Source organism: Urocitellus parryii, chromosome 2 (genome assembly GCF_045843805.1).
Source record: "Urocitellus parryii isolate mUroPar1 chromosome 2, mUroPar1.hap1, whole genome shotgun sequence".
NCBI lineage: Eukaryota > Metazoa > Chordata > Mammalia > Rodentia > Sciuridae > Urocitellus > Urocitellus parryii.
The window spans coordinates 128259022-128273021 of NC_135532.1; the positions used below are offsets into that span (position 1 = coordinate 128259022).

Consider the following 14000-nt stretch of genomic DNA (forward strand, 5'->3'; position numbering starts at 1 on the left):
CAAGGTTTGACAAGTATTACCAAAATACCAAATTTAATATGGGTAAAGGCATCCATAAAGTATAAATAATTATGAAAACAAGAGCTTAACATTATCCAAAATCCTTTAGAATTAAATTCAGAAAGCTTTGAAACAATCTGAATTAGTATAGGGAGCAGGTGCCGCCTAGAGGCCAGGGCTGACTCATTTAACATTCTCAAAAGGCTTTTGGTCATATACCTTGGTACAACCTTGCATAACCTTGGTATAACCTTGCATATAACCTCCTGTAAGTATGAAAAGACAGCAGAGGTGTAACATCTTATGGTTTTGTCATTACTTGACTCCAATCTTAGCAGGATTCCTGGCCATCCTGAGGAAAGACAGGGTGGGCTGATATAACACTCTAGGGAGCACACCTGCATCATTATATACCTACCCCCCAAAAAGTTCAATGGACCCTCTTAACTTTTTTTTTTTTTTTTTAGGAAAAAACAGAAAAAGAAAATTGGCTACTGAAATGTGTAGGTGATAAAAATTTCATTCCATGTGCATAAGCCCCAGAATGAGAGAGGTAAGAGACATGGTCTGCTACTCCCTATGTCAGACTTATGGGTCACAATCACAAGGCCTCTCACAGTGAGCAGCTTGCCACATGATTTTTATAATATAACATACATATTTATTTTCCAATAGTTTTTATATATAAAAAATCAGATACTTCAGTAATCTATTCCAATGCTACAGAAAAACTGAATGTATTGAAATTGTTAGATTCTATATTAAGTTCCTAATACATTTTTTAAAAGTAAGTATGAGTATTAAGTAATTCATGCCAGCCACACTGACCTTAGAAACTAAGATAACTTCTCTGCAACTGTAACTCCAATGTTAACTGGTTTTCCAATGGACTTTAATCATGAACATATTTACTGGAATGATTACAAACCTGGTCTACTGAATCAGCCAGCTAGGGAATTCAAATCCTAGTTCCAAGCAATTACAGGTCCTGTGACCGTGGGCAAACTCTTCAACCTCTCTTAACTTTAGTTTCCTCACTTCTAAATTGAGGATAATAGTACCTTTACTTCTAGCACTGTTGTAAGGATTACATAGAGATCATTTAAAATGCTTACTATTAGGCCTGGCAATTAGTTAAGGCTCAATGAATGTTAGCTATTATATTAGATTCCAGCTCATTCCAAAGTAGATTTAAGGCAATTTCACATGTAATGTAAATTCAATAAAGATATATGTGAATGACCCAAAGGATCATTACTATGCAATTTAGACTTACCTTTGGCAAATTTCTTTTCAAGGGACTGGCCTAACAGAGTAAATGATAATAACTTAGTATTTTCAATTGCTATTACCCAATAATTCATAAACTTACTAAAGACGATATTTCTTTTTTTTTCCCCTTTTCTTTCTGTTTTAATCATTTACCCCATAGGAAACACCTGATTCTAGGCAACTGTAGAAGACTGATTAAATTCATTCAAATCACTTTTGAGCAATTAAAAAACAAAACAAAAACAGGTCCCCCGTAACCAAAATTTAAGTGTGACCTTGAGAAACAGAATTGTGATATTATGATATATCTAAGATACATTTAAATTTTGCAGCTTAAATGAAAAAAAAATCCATCTTCATACAAAGTGACCCATCAAACCATACTGTTTAACTTTCAGTAAATAAACTACTTCTAATTACTAAAATAAAAGTGCTTTAATTTTTTACATTATGTGTACATGTGTGTATATCCATCCCATAAGTCTCTGAGAATGCCAACTTATTATATTTCAAAAATTACAAAATCACACTAACTTCTACATCACTTTTATACTTTACAGAAAAAAATCATTTTCTGGATTAAAATTCTTAATTAAATGACTTATCATAATAACTTTAATAATACAAAAACATATAAGAGGCAGTACCTCAGTTTTATCTTCCATATTCTGGTTATGCTACATAAATATGAAATTGTTATCCTTATTCAAATAACATTAGGTCTGACTTTAAAAAGTAAGTTTAGGACTTAGCAAAGCCTTACATTTAATAAGGAAAACTAGCAGCACTATCAAATTTTAAAGCCAAGTATCAGCAGTCACTTTCTGACAATATCTTGTGGGAGACTGTATTGGTAAATCCATGAAAGCAATATCAGACTACAGCAACTCAGAGCTCTTGGGTATATTTTTGATTCCATTAGTGTGGTGCTGCAAAAGATTACAAAATTTGTTTCTAAGACCAAAACATAACACAATTTATCCATGAAATTTTATTTCCATGTTTTAAAATGATAATCGTTTTACTCTTGTAAGTCTCTAGGTTTAAAGCAAGTATTACTTTGAGACCCACTGAAGTATTATGAAAATTCTCAAGAAGCTCAAAATATAAGATTATCTGAGACAAGAATTACTCAATTTTCCAAAGTCACCCTGTCTGAAGCAAGTGATATTAAAGGTGAAATTCACAGGAAAATAGCACTGTTAAAAACAAACAAAAACAAAGAAAATGGAAAAAGCAGAGACAGATCAATTTAAACCATGGCTCTGGCATCTTCTGCTGAAAATTCCAGTAATTTAATTTTTCTGTGTTTAGTTAGTAAATTTACTTATATCTTTGGTGTCCTTAGCTAAAAAGTGTCAATAGTACCTAAATAATTGTTTTGAGGACAAAAATGAGATAACATTAGGGAAGAAGAAAGTCCATTGAAAAGTCTGTTCTACACCTATAATTTATAAACAATGTTATCTGTAAAACAAACAAACAAACAACAATAAAAACTAGAACAGGAATAAAGTCTCCAAAATACTGTCATTAAACAGAAATTTTTCTGTAAATGAAAATGACTCCTTTGTCATTTCCACATAGAAAACTACCTATCTGGAGTTTCGAGATCTCCAAGAAAAAACAAACACCTTTCTACAATTTATATTCCAAATTTCAGGCAATAAATCCTTTCCATCTAACCTAAATTTCCTATGTTTTAGTTCATTTGAAAATTCTTATCTTTCAATTCTCCTTAGGTGGGAAACATATCTGTTTTAGTCTTTTCTGTATTTCTGTCCCTAGCAGAGTTCTGGAGACACTTTGCATGAATATATTCATTCATTCATTCAGCAAATATTTATTCAACAGTTACTTTGTGCCAGGTACTGTAAGTAGTAGAGCAAGACCCATAAATGAGAAGGCTTTGCTCAGGTAACTTACAGTTTAGTGAATAAGGTAAATATTTGTCAAATAGGTACAGAAGTAAATAAGTTTCTAATGTGGATGGCAGAAAGGTGCAGAGATGGTGAAGATCACAGTTTTGGGATGAAGACAGTCAAAGGTCAGGAATAGCTCCCCTGGGGTACAAGGTTTAAACTGAGACTTGAAAATTGACTGAAAGTTGGCCAGATTTTGTAAAGTAAGGGAATACAGACCAGGCAGGGAGATGAAACATATTAAAAAGCCCCCAAGTCAGGAAGGTAAATGAGAATGGTTGGGGATAAGAATGGAGTGCTACATAAAGGACAGAAGATAAATTGCCAGTACTAATGAAAGTAAAAGGATTCATAGCATTAAATATTTAAGCCATGTTGTATTTTTCTCAAATAAAATAAATAATCTAAGGGAACTGAGTTTTTATTGCACAATATTAAAGTTCTATATTAGGTTATGACTTTGTCTCACCAATCACTGGACACATGACCTTGGACAAGACATTTGACCAACTTGAGCCTCTTCTATTCTCTGTAAATCGGTATCCAATTATTCTACCTACTGAGATTACAATAATAAACAACATATAGCCCCGGTTCTTACAGACTTTACATCCCTGAGAGAGAGGTGTATATGAAAGACAACCTAAGTCCTATAGGAGATGATATCCAAAAAAAAAAAAAGACACAAAAGTCTCCTGAAAGGTATCCACAAATGTGGACACTGGTGGGCTGTAAACCACAATAAAAACACAAGTTACACATCTTTCTGTGAACTCTAGCATGTGACTGAGGATGATATATACAACAGAAACATTACTCTGTCATCCCCAAACAAGCGAAATAGCAAAACTATAATGAACCTCAGAGATAAAGAGAACTCAGTGGTAGCACTGAATTAAAGATTAAAATTAATGTACTCAGAACAAGTATTTTATATCAATTTTTCTTATTTCCAAATTTTCCTCTTAGTTCAAAAACTTGTTCCATCATCACATAACTACATGCCAAACTCATCTTATGCCTTTCCCAACAAAAGGCAATGTCCACATTGCCATCTAGAAAATACAATGATATTCTTGCTTTACCACCACTTACTCATGTCCAGTTTACAGTCTACCTAAACTACCACACCCTTTTTTCATCTAGGACAAAACTAGTTATCCCCACATTATTTTCCATTTGTTTAGCTGGCTCTTCCTTACTATGTACTATGTTACTTACGATGCTACATTTTTCCTGATTTTATTTCATTCTGTAGTATCATACCTCTCCTTGTATTTTAAGTCATATTAAAATCAAACCATATTCACAGCAGAATACCTGATCCTAGAAAATGTTTTTTTTTTTCATTTTTAAGACAAATTGTTGATGATCTTAATAACTGAAGAGTACATTCAAAATACAACTTATAAAACAATACACCATAATTGATTTTCTGGTAACTATAATTTTATGCCTTTGTGTATATAAACTTATCACGAATAAGTCTTGAGGTCAATGAATACATGCCTACAATTCTATTTAAAAACTATCTAATAACACATTCAAGAGCTATAAAAATTCTAGAGAATAAGTCTAGAAAAAGTGCACTGCTTTGCTCAATAAAAAATATAAACATCATTGCTGTCTCTCTCACACATTCTGAAGTCAAGAAAATGAGGGAAAAATAGAATTCTGAAACAAAAAAATTTACCTCAATGTAATGCAACATGTCTTTTCTAATAATGGCACTATAAACTCTTCTTGATGTTGCATTGTTTGAAAACAAAATGTGTAAAATAACTTCTGTTAAGGAATTCCAACCCAACTGCTCTCGGTTTTACAAAATGAGTAAGGTAGGAAGAAAAAGGAGTATTATTTTAACTGCTAAACATTACCCACCCTTAAAAATGGTCTGTGGAAGTAGGCTCTCTAAGAAAAAAAATCTCAAATTCACTGATCCTTTCTTTTTATTTTTCTAAAAGGTTAGAATCCTTTAATGAGGAGGGAGTTTCACCTCACTTTTTTTAAAAAAAAACTCTTCACCTTACAAATGGCTTCTTAGAAATACATAAAATACTATTACTTTGCAACTTCCCCCACTCCTTCCAAAGAACACACTTTTTTTCTCAGACAGCAGTTCTGGTTCAGAACCTGCACTCTGACTAGATTCAGAAGATCTGTCTCTGTGTGTGTGACCTTGGACACGTCATTTATTCCCTCAGTTTCCTCATCAGCATCCCAAAGTGAAAGCGTGGTGAATACAGTTCAGGACTAAATATATCTTAGGTATTACACCTAAGAGGGTCAAGCTTTTCTGCTTAGGGACAGATTACCTCCTCAAAGGGGCCACATCTTAAAACTGGAACTAAATCCGTAGATTTGTCAACATTTGATTCTTCCTTCTTCAGCGCTCTTCTCCCCTCAAAGGGCATAACACTGATCACCCCAAGAGCAGACTCCCAAGCACCCTTTCCTTCCTCCAGTCTTCCCTAGCCTGCTTATAAAGCAAGGGGGGGAAACAGCAGCCTCACCTCTCTTCCCCCAAGCCACACCTTTAGGGGACCCCACCCCGGGCACATCGCCCTCTCCACGCTCCCTGGGCCAGAGAGACCAACCTCGCCCTTCCCCTCCGCCCCCACCTAGAGGAGACTTCCTGGAGGCGTTCAGGCCCCAGCGGGGCAGGCGGCATTTACAAACCCGCTTTACGCCACTCGCGTAGGGTAACCTCACTTACGCCCATAGGGCCCCGCTCCCAGCCCCGTCCGCTCCGCCTTCCAGAGCCAAGCCTGAGTGTTTCAGCCACGGTCCCCGAGTGACCTGACCCTTTTTTACTCGGTGCGGAGCTACGGTGATTAGGACAGAACAGTCACACCTTACCGGCAAATGAGGCACTGACTTCACTTCCCACCTTTGGAGCCCTCTTCAACTCCCGGATCAATTCACTCCGGCGACGCCGGAAGGACCCGAGAGGAACCAGGCGTTGTCCGGAATCCTGCCCAGCCGGAGTCGCGCAGCGCTCTATGGGGACTCGTAGTCCCGTTCGCAGGCGTTACTAGCAATTCCTGCACTCGAAAGACTACATTTCCCGGCAAACCAAGCGCTGGAGCCCAAGGCGATGGGTGGGGACACTGCTAGCCAATAGTAAGAGAGTTCCCTGCCTTTGCGGGAGGAGGTGAGATGAAGAGAGAGGGTGCACAGAAAAGAGGGGAAGGGCGGGGCCTGCTCTCACCTGCGCCAATCGGGGCGCACTGTCAGCCCCGCAGGCGCCTCACCCATGGAGGGGCTGGGCTAGCGGAGCAGAGGAAGGAAGAGGGTGGGGGGCCCGACGCGGGGAACGTGGGGCAGCTGGGTTGAGTGAGCAACGCGGGCGGAGGGGAAGCCTCAAGGAACTCGCTGGTGTGCTGGGAGGGTGTGGTGTGGGGACGCGCCCCAACCGAAAGAGCAGCTTCCTACGAGCAGCAAAGCCCCGGGCACACCAAGCAACCAGACCCACGGACTGGGGAGGGATAGGCTGAACCTGGACTCCCTGCAGGGGCACCTAGAAGGGGCGGCCAACTCCAGGTGTGAGGCCACTGAGTGTGGGGAGAGGGGGCCCGCTGAGAAAGGGAAGAGGCAGAGCTGCTGCACAAGTGCAGGGAGCGGGAAGCTACACCGGCCATCGGCTGCCGCTTCCCGCCGCCTTCAGCATCGGCAGCAGCAGGAACAGCAGGGGGAGGAGCAACAGCTGCCAAATTCGCCAACTGGAAGAGGGGGAGGCGGAGCTTGAGTCCCAGTAGAAGCTGAAGCACAGCCTGGACTGTAGTTTCCCGGGAGAGACCAGAGCAGGAACAAGAGCTGAGTGGAGTGCAGTCTTCCGAGCATCAGCTCCCGCATCCCGCCAGGGGTTGAAGGTGTGTGGGAGGTAAGCGTGGGTGCTTCTTCCCGGCGTCCGCACACTGCCCGGGAGAAAGCACCTAATAGGAATTGTATCAAGGCACAGCTAAAACAGTCTGCGTTGGGTTAGAAAACCGGTACAGTCCCCTTCAGGTGAACGATGTACATTTTTGGACTTTGGGCTGCCGGGGGTGGGGTGTGCAAAAGGTATCTTGACCCTGAGTATAAAGGGCGTGGCTAGTGTTTTTGGTTTGAGTTGCACCATTAAAACTGTCTGGGAGATCTCAAGATTGAAGGAAATCCTGCTAATTGAGGACAAGGTGGATGGTATCTGGATAGGTGCGTAGCTGTTAAAAAGCAAGAATTGTGTCTTTGATATAAAATTACTTAAGAACTATTTCAAAATAACTTTGCATTCTTCTTCTTCGGTGTCTATTCTTCACATTGATTTTAAAGATTATTCTGCTTCCGACCTGTTATCCAGGGTGGTTGTATTGCAGGTCCATAGAATTGCAAGAGATCAGGATTAAAGAAGCAAATGTAAGCAGGAATAGGATAGGATGGATTCTGACTGAACCTATCATAAGTATAACTTTTGCCAGCAAAAACGTGAAAATATATTTTAATGGATAGATACTTAGCTTTCTTTCTAGTGGCTCTGGGATATTGAAACAAAGACCTGGACTCAGCCTACAGTGGGAACATATGGTGTACTTCATTGCTGCTCCTTATTCTCTCATTTCTGTCCGGTAACATTTGTACATTTTTAAAAACATGAGTATAAGGAAAGCTGTGTGAGGATCTTTCCTCTGTTTAGACAGTATATGTTAAATGATTACTCTTAGTATGTGTTATAATGGGCTCCAATTTTAAATAAAGATAGCGTCATAAAATAATACTCTTCGTATTAAACCATGTGTGTATTCCTTTGGATGTAATTATGGTACCTATCTTATGGTACCTATCAATGGAAATGTTAGGTCAACATGAAAGTCTCTCCAGCCTTTGTTTCACTATGTCAGGATTACAGCGTTTTCTTATTAGAAACTTGGTAAGAATCCATTTGTCTACTTTATTTTAGTTTTCTGTTTGTTACAGAGTTCCCTAGATTATGGGGCTTTTAATCATAGCATATTGCTGCATATTTTTGTTTTGAAATGCCTTCATTGTGACAATTGAATATTTCAGAGTCTGAATACTTTAATTTTGATTTTTTTTACTAGATTCAATAAGATAGTCATTACCTTCTGTATTAATGCATTCTTGATTAGGATTTTGGATTTTACTTTTGTATATACACATAATTCCTTTTTGAAAAGAAATGGCTCAAAGGTATTCTCATAGCTTAAAGTTTAGTTCCACCGAGAGCTACTGTGAATAAGTTTAAGTAATGTATCAGTGTACATTCCTCCTCTCCCATGTTCTTAAACACCAGAGGAATACACAGATAGACAAATCTTAGAAAAACTGCTACTTTTAGATTGTCTTCAAGCAGATCAGGTGAGTATTAAAAGCTGTAAAGAGGTTAAAAGAAAGAAAAAGCAACAGTAGCCACTAAACTTAGCAGCCAAGGCAAGGATCACATTGTATCTTTGCTACATCACTAGAGAATATATTAATCCAAGTAGCTGATGTGACCTTGTGAAAATGATTTGGGGAGAAAAACCACTAGGGCTTTGGTGAAGCTTGGGAAATTGTGTATGCTCTTATTTATGATGAAGTGTATTGTCCTGAATCAGAGTCTTAGATTCTCCGGCTTTAGAAATGGAATACTTGCTGTCACTAGGTTATATCCCTCCCCATGTAATAATAACAGTTAATTTTACAGTACTAGCAATAAGTCTTGTTGAATCAATTAATAAACAAGCAAATGGGTAGAAGATGATTTGTAACAAAACAATTGAAATTCAGATATACTTTGAATCTGAGCTTTGTTTGTAGGTCTTCTGCTCTAAGGTATCATAAGACTAGAATCTCATTAGGAATGAATGAGTTTGTGGTATGAAAGTGCCAAGTTTTCTTGTTTTCAAGATTTAGATTCTTTCAAGTGTGTCAATGAAAGAGACTGGGTTTCTGTATCATTAAGGAGTTAGAAGACCCTGTTTTTTTGTGGGAGAAAATCGTTGGCTGTTTGTTACCTGGATTCTTTTCACTCATTTAAATTGGTGTTCACATTCAATCTCAGATAATCTGAAGACTTTTCTTGATTGGTGTTGAGAAACCACATTAATTTTATGCATAATACTCCCTGTTTGAAAATCATATTATTTATTGGGCTCTTAAGTTTTACTACAGATGTAAGGCTGTCAGTGAATATGATGAGAAAGAAGCAACACAGTGCAGAATATTTCTCTTGAATGGAAATTGCTCTGGAGATGATTGTTCTCTAACCAAAAGACTTGGTAATTTCAAATTACATATTTTGGACTTTTCTATAAATTTAAAATTCTACTTTAAAGCCTATTGAGTAAAAAATAATCGATAGCATGGATTTTTAACAGAATGATTCACTGATGCATGTGACACAAAAGAGCAATTCTTAAAGGTTCAAGACCGAATGATTTTGGTGCAGTGAAAGACGGGGATAGATATGAAGAAAACTACCTTTAAAAAGTACCCTTAACCAGAGAGGAAAAAGTTTTTGCTATTTTTTTTTTGTTAAATACTTATAAGTGATAATATGATCTTTCCCTCTCTATCATTAATTTCTGTATCCATAGTGCAGATGTTACTTTTCTCCAGTTAAATACACTGAAGTCAAGACATTAGTTCATTAGAATTTGAGGACACATGTATTATTAAAGTATAAAAGATTATGTACATTGACAACTATCCTTTGGACAAAATTTTAAAAAGAAGCAAAAACTTAAATGTTGTTTTATCCTTTAATAAAAGTTACTTGAACTAGCCAATAAAGATGAATAAAAATCTGTTTATTTACTTATTTATGCAAATTCCTAAGGTTAAATCCTGCTGAGCAGATTTCTGTTGTTATATTCAAATAAGAGTTTTGCTTTGTTTTTCAGTCTTACCTCTAAGGTTTCTAGAATTTAGTTCTTAAAGTTTGGTATTTGTGTTTTAGGTGACATGATTATTAGTGCCTGAAGACCATGTACTTCTTTTCTGTCTCCCATTGATCCTTAGCCTTATATCATGCTCAGCATTAAGAATTTGCTTTGTAAGAATAATGCTTAATGAATTAGCATTATTGGCCAATACTTTTTAATGTGCACATTAAATACTTTGATACACAAGATTCAGTGTACCTCAAAGAATGATTATTGGATATTAACTCTTCTGAGAATGTCATTGTTTTAATTAGCTTTGCAGAAATGTTATTTAAGCCCAGTTTGATTTAGACTATATGGGCTGCAAAGATTTATCTACAACTTTGAGTGTCAGGGTTTCTAAATTCATCCCAGAGGTAAGGAATGTGGGTGAGGAGAAAGGGCCTTCCTATCAGAGACCCCTAAGTTCTTCACTTTATAGCTAGGGAAGCCCATGGCTCACCTCTGTTTAACCTTACATCCCTGGAGACATACCTTTGTTGATGTTTATCTTTAAAAAATTATTTTATTATGAAATCTGAATTCTTGTTTTTCTAACCACTGCCCCCCCCACCGATTAAAAAAAAAGAAGAAAAGAAGTCACGCGAATTTTGTTTAAAATGCATAGAGTTGGGCATTTATTGGTTTTGATTTCACATTCCAGAAACAAATTAATCTGATTAGTGTTAAAATTAAAAATTCAGTATGAATTTTCTTTTATTACTTAACACCTGGACAATTCTAATTAGTTCTAAGTAGTTGTTAGTAATAAAATTAATTATAGCAGGAATTTAACTGCCTTTTGCTTTGCTTTTTAATATTTTTACTAACATACAGATAGATGTGACTTATCTTAGATCTAATGATTACTCTTCTTTGTCTTCCTGTTCCTTTGGCATTATTCTTAATGGTTAGCACTATGCTTTGTGTCTTAGCTGAGTTCATAATTATCTTCCTGGTGTGTGTGTGTGTGTGTGTGTGTGTGTGTGTGTATAAATATATAAATATATATATATATATCTTATAAAAGTTTCCCTGACTTTATATGTTGAGAGCCTTATACAAAATCTGAACTTGGTAGATGGTAACTATTTGTTCAGCTATTTGGCAAGCTATAATGAAGAATCATTTTACAAACAAGTATAACCATAAAAAATGAATTTTTCTTAGACAAATGTTTTATATTACCAGATTCAGCCCTCTGCCCACAACAGTTGCATATTGAATATATAAATATTGTTCTCTGTTGTTGGATTCTGAATGAGTAGAGCAAATATTGTCATTAACTATAACCTTGCATGTGTGTTTTAAATGTGAATTTATTCATTGACTACCTTTTGCATTATGTGTGGTTCATTTTCTCTCCTTGCTTGTAGAATTCTGCTGTTTTAAAAATGTTCTTCTAAGTAACACTTCCCCCTCACAGACACTCTTTCTATGACTTTTTTTTTCTAACATATAGAAATAGAGGACTTCCAGAAAAATAGATAAATGTAACATGAGGCTTTATCTTAATTACTATTTAACTCGTCTTCAGTGTTCTACTTTTAGTGACATTCTTGCTTTTGGGGTCTTATTAAGGCTTATTAAACCTGAATTACATCGTACTTGTTATCTTTGAGCCCTGTCAGGGAAAGAATATGTTTAACTGTGTCCAGTGCTGTGTTCTGTACTATTTAACTACTGAAGCTTGCCTGGCTCCTAAGGCTGCAGCCTCTGCTTTGGGGCCCCCTTCTGGTTTAGCCTGGGAAAGGAGCTTCTGAGCATCTTAGAGCTCTTAATTTAGTGTGGCAAGGCAGGAGGTTGAAACTCACTTTCATTTAATAAACTTATTTTCCTAAGTGTATTATTTTCCCCAGGTAACATTTAGTTCTAGAGTTACCAGTAACAGGAGCTCAAATATCACAACATGATTTCTAAAGCACAGTCTGACAATTCAATGAGTAACTATCAGCTCCCCTAACATCTTGGGTTTGTTTGTTAATTAATTTACTTATTTTTAAAATGGAACTCAAAGACCTCATTGGAAAACTTCTGATGTTTTACCCACTTGTTATTTCTTTTGTAATTTTCTTGATAATCTAAATTTTGTTATTCTATTTGAGGGGTTTTTTTAACTCTTGTAATTTGAAGAGCTAGTTAATTTTATTGTTTTTTTTCACCTCTTGATAGAATGCTATAGATAGTATGTTATGAAATGTAATTTTTGCCATTCTCTTGAGTTAAGGCATTGGAGCATTTACTTGTGTACTTGACAAAGCAATTTAAAATTATTGAAGCAATTAATGTTTTAAGGTATGTTCAGCCTTGCAGTTAAGAAACCTCTACATAGTATCCTAAATTGCTTACAGATATTAAATCACTTGTTCTATGTTTAAGGCAATTTAAATAGTATCTTACATCATAAATTCTTCTACATTTAATACCAGCTGAAATTTGTACAAAGCCTTTATTCTTACAGCTACATACAAAACGGTTTAATATTTGCTTGGGGTAATTCAGAAAACATTGTTTTTTTTGAAATATGAGGTCTTGGACACAAGATACATAAATTAACCCTGTCATAAAATGTTTTTCCCCCTGTATTTTAAAATTTCTGTTCTTTAACAAAGGCACAACTTAAAGTTACAAAGGCCTAATAGCTACTCATGTTTTTTTAAAATATAACAGATTAGTTGACATTTGTAACATAAAATCAATATTTTGAAAGAGATGGAAAAGAATCTTATCTAGAATTATCTTCAAAGCAAATTTTTATTCATGTTATATGGCCCCAAATGATTATCAATTTAAAAATTAGCTTTAAAATATGCATCAATTACAAGTGTTTTCAGTTTCAATGTTTAGGCCCAATCATATAAAACAATAGACATTTGTTTTTCTAGAACAAGCAATCTAGAGAACAGTAGTCATATGCTTTTTGGTTTGAGGCTCAACATTGTCAGGGTGTTGTCCTCAAGATTTCTGTCAAGTTTGCTATAAGACAGATGCTTCTGCTGATCAGGTATCACAGTCCAGCCTAGGAAGGAAGAATGGATGACAGCTGTGCCTGTTGAGTATTCTCTTTTAACCAGAAAATATAAACTTTCCCAAAGACTTCTTGAAAGTGTCCTCTGTGCATTGATTGGCTTATGTCATATGTTATTCCCTAACTCTAAGAGATGTTCTGATAGCAAGAACTTCTACCTCTGGTGAATGAAGCAGGGGAAAAAAAAAGTTTGAAACAGTTTTCTGGATAACTGTCAATAATTTCAGCTATACTATGATGAAATTATAGTAAAATTAACCAGATTAATTTAAAATTTTATTCCTTCTTATTCTTACCAATTTGTTCCCCCGCCCCCAGCTTTCATGGTATATTTTCTTGGTATATTAGCATAACCTTCCCACATCAAGTTTTCACTTACGATGGTTATAAGATTTCAAGTACCTAGGTAATGCCTGTCCTCAAAGACAGATGGTATGTCTAGTTTAAAAGCTATCTACCAATAACTATATCTACTACTTTTCCTACAATTTTCATATGAACATTTTCAGTAAAACTTGATAAATCTATTATAAATCTGCCTTAAATCTTAAAGAATTCAAGACTCTCTTTTAATAGACTGTATTTAAGAATATGGGTGTAGCCAGGCACAGTGGTGCACATCTGTAATCTTACTGACTCAGGAGGCTGAGGCAGGAAGACCACAAATTTGAGGCCAGCCTCAGCAACTTAGCAGGATGCTGTCTCAAAATTAAAAAAAAAAAAAGGGGGGGGGCTGGGATATAGCTTGGTGGTAAAGGGTCTCTGGATTCAACCCCCTGTGTGTGTACACACACACAGACACACACACTCACACTTTCACACTCAAAGATATAGATTTAATACAAATGAGAGAAAAACTGAGAATTATGATTCCTT

The 14000-nt window shown here is 36.4% G+C and overlaps 2 protein-coding genes across 3 annotated transcripts in view; one reads left to right on the forward strand and one right to left on the reverse strand.

Moving 5' to 3' along the window:
* The window catches only part of Pdcd10 (programmed cell death 10), a 43722-nt gene extending 37552 nt beyond the window's left edge, over window positions 1-6170 (reverse strand). Inside the window, exon 1 of the mRNA XM_026403650.2 lies at window positions 6054-6170. The gene's annotated coding sequence lies outside the window, so the exon portion shown is untranslated. The remainder of the gene's footprint in view (window positions 1-6053) is intronic.
* A 618-nt stretch (window positions 6171-6788) lies between these two features.
* Serpini1 (serpin family I member 1) overlaps window positions 6789-14000 on the forward strand; it is an 81569-nt gene continuing 74357 nt past the window's right edge. The window contains exon 1 of one of the 2 annotated variants that reach the window (XM_026403653.2): window positions 6789-7066. The gene's annotated coding sequence lies outside the window, so the exon portion shown is untranslated. Of the gene's footprint in view, window positions 7078-14000 lie in introns of both variants that reach the window. The other variant, XM_026403652.2, reaches the window with a different exon arrangement.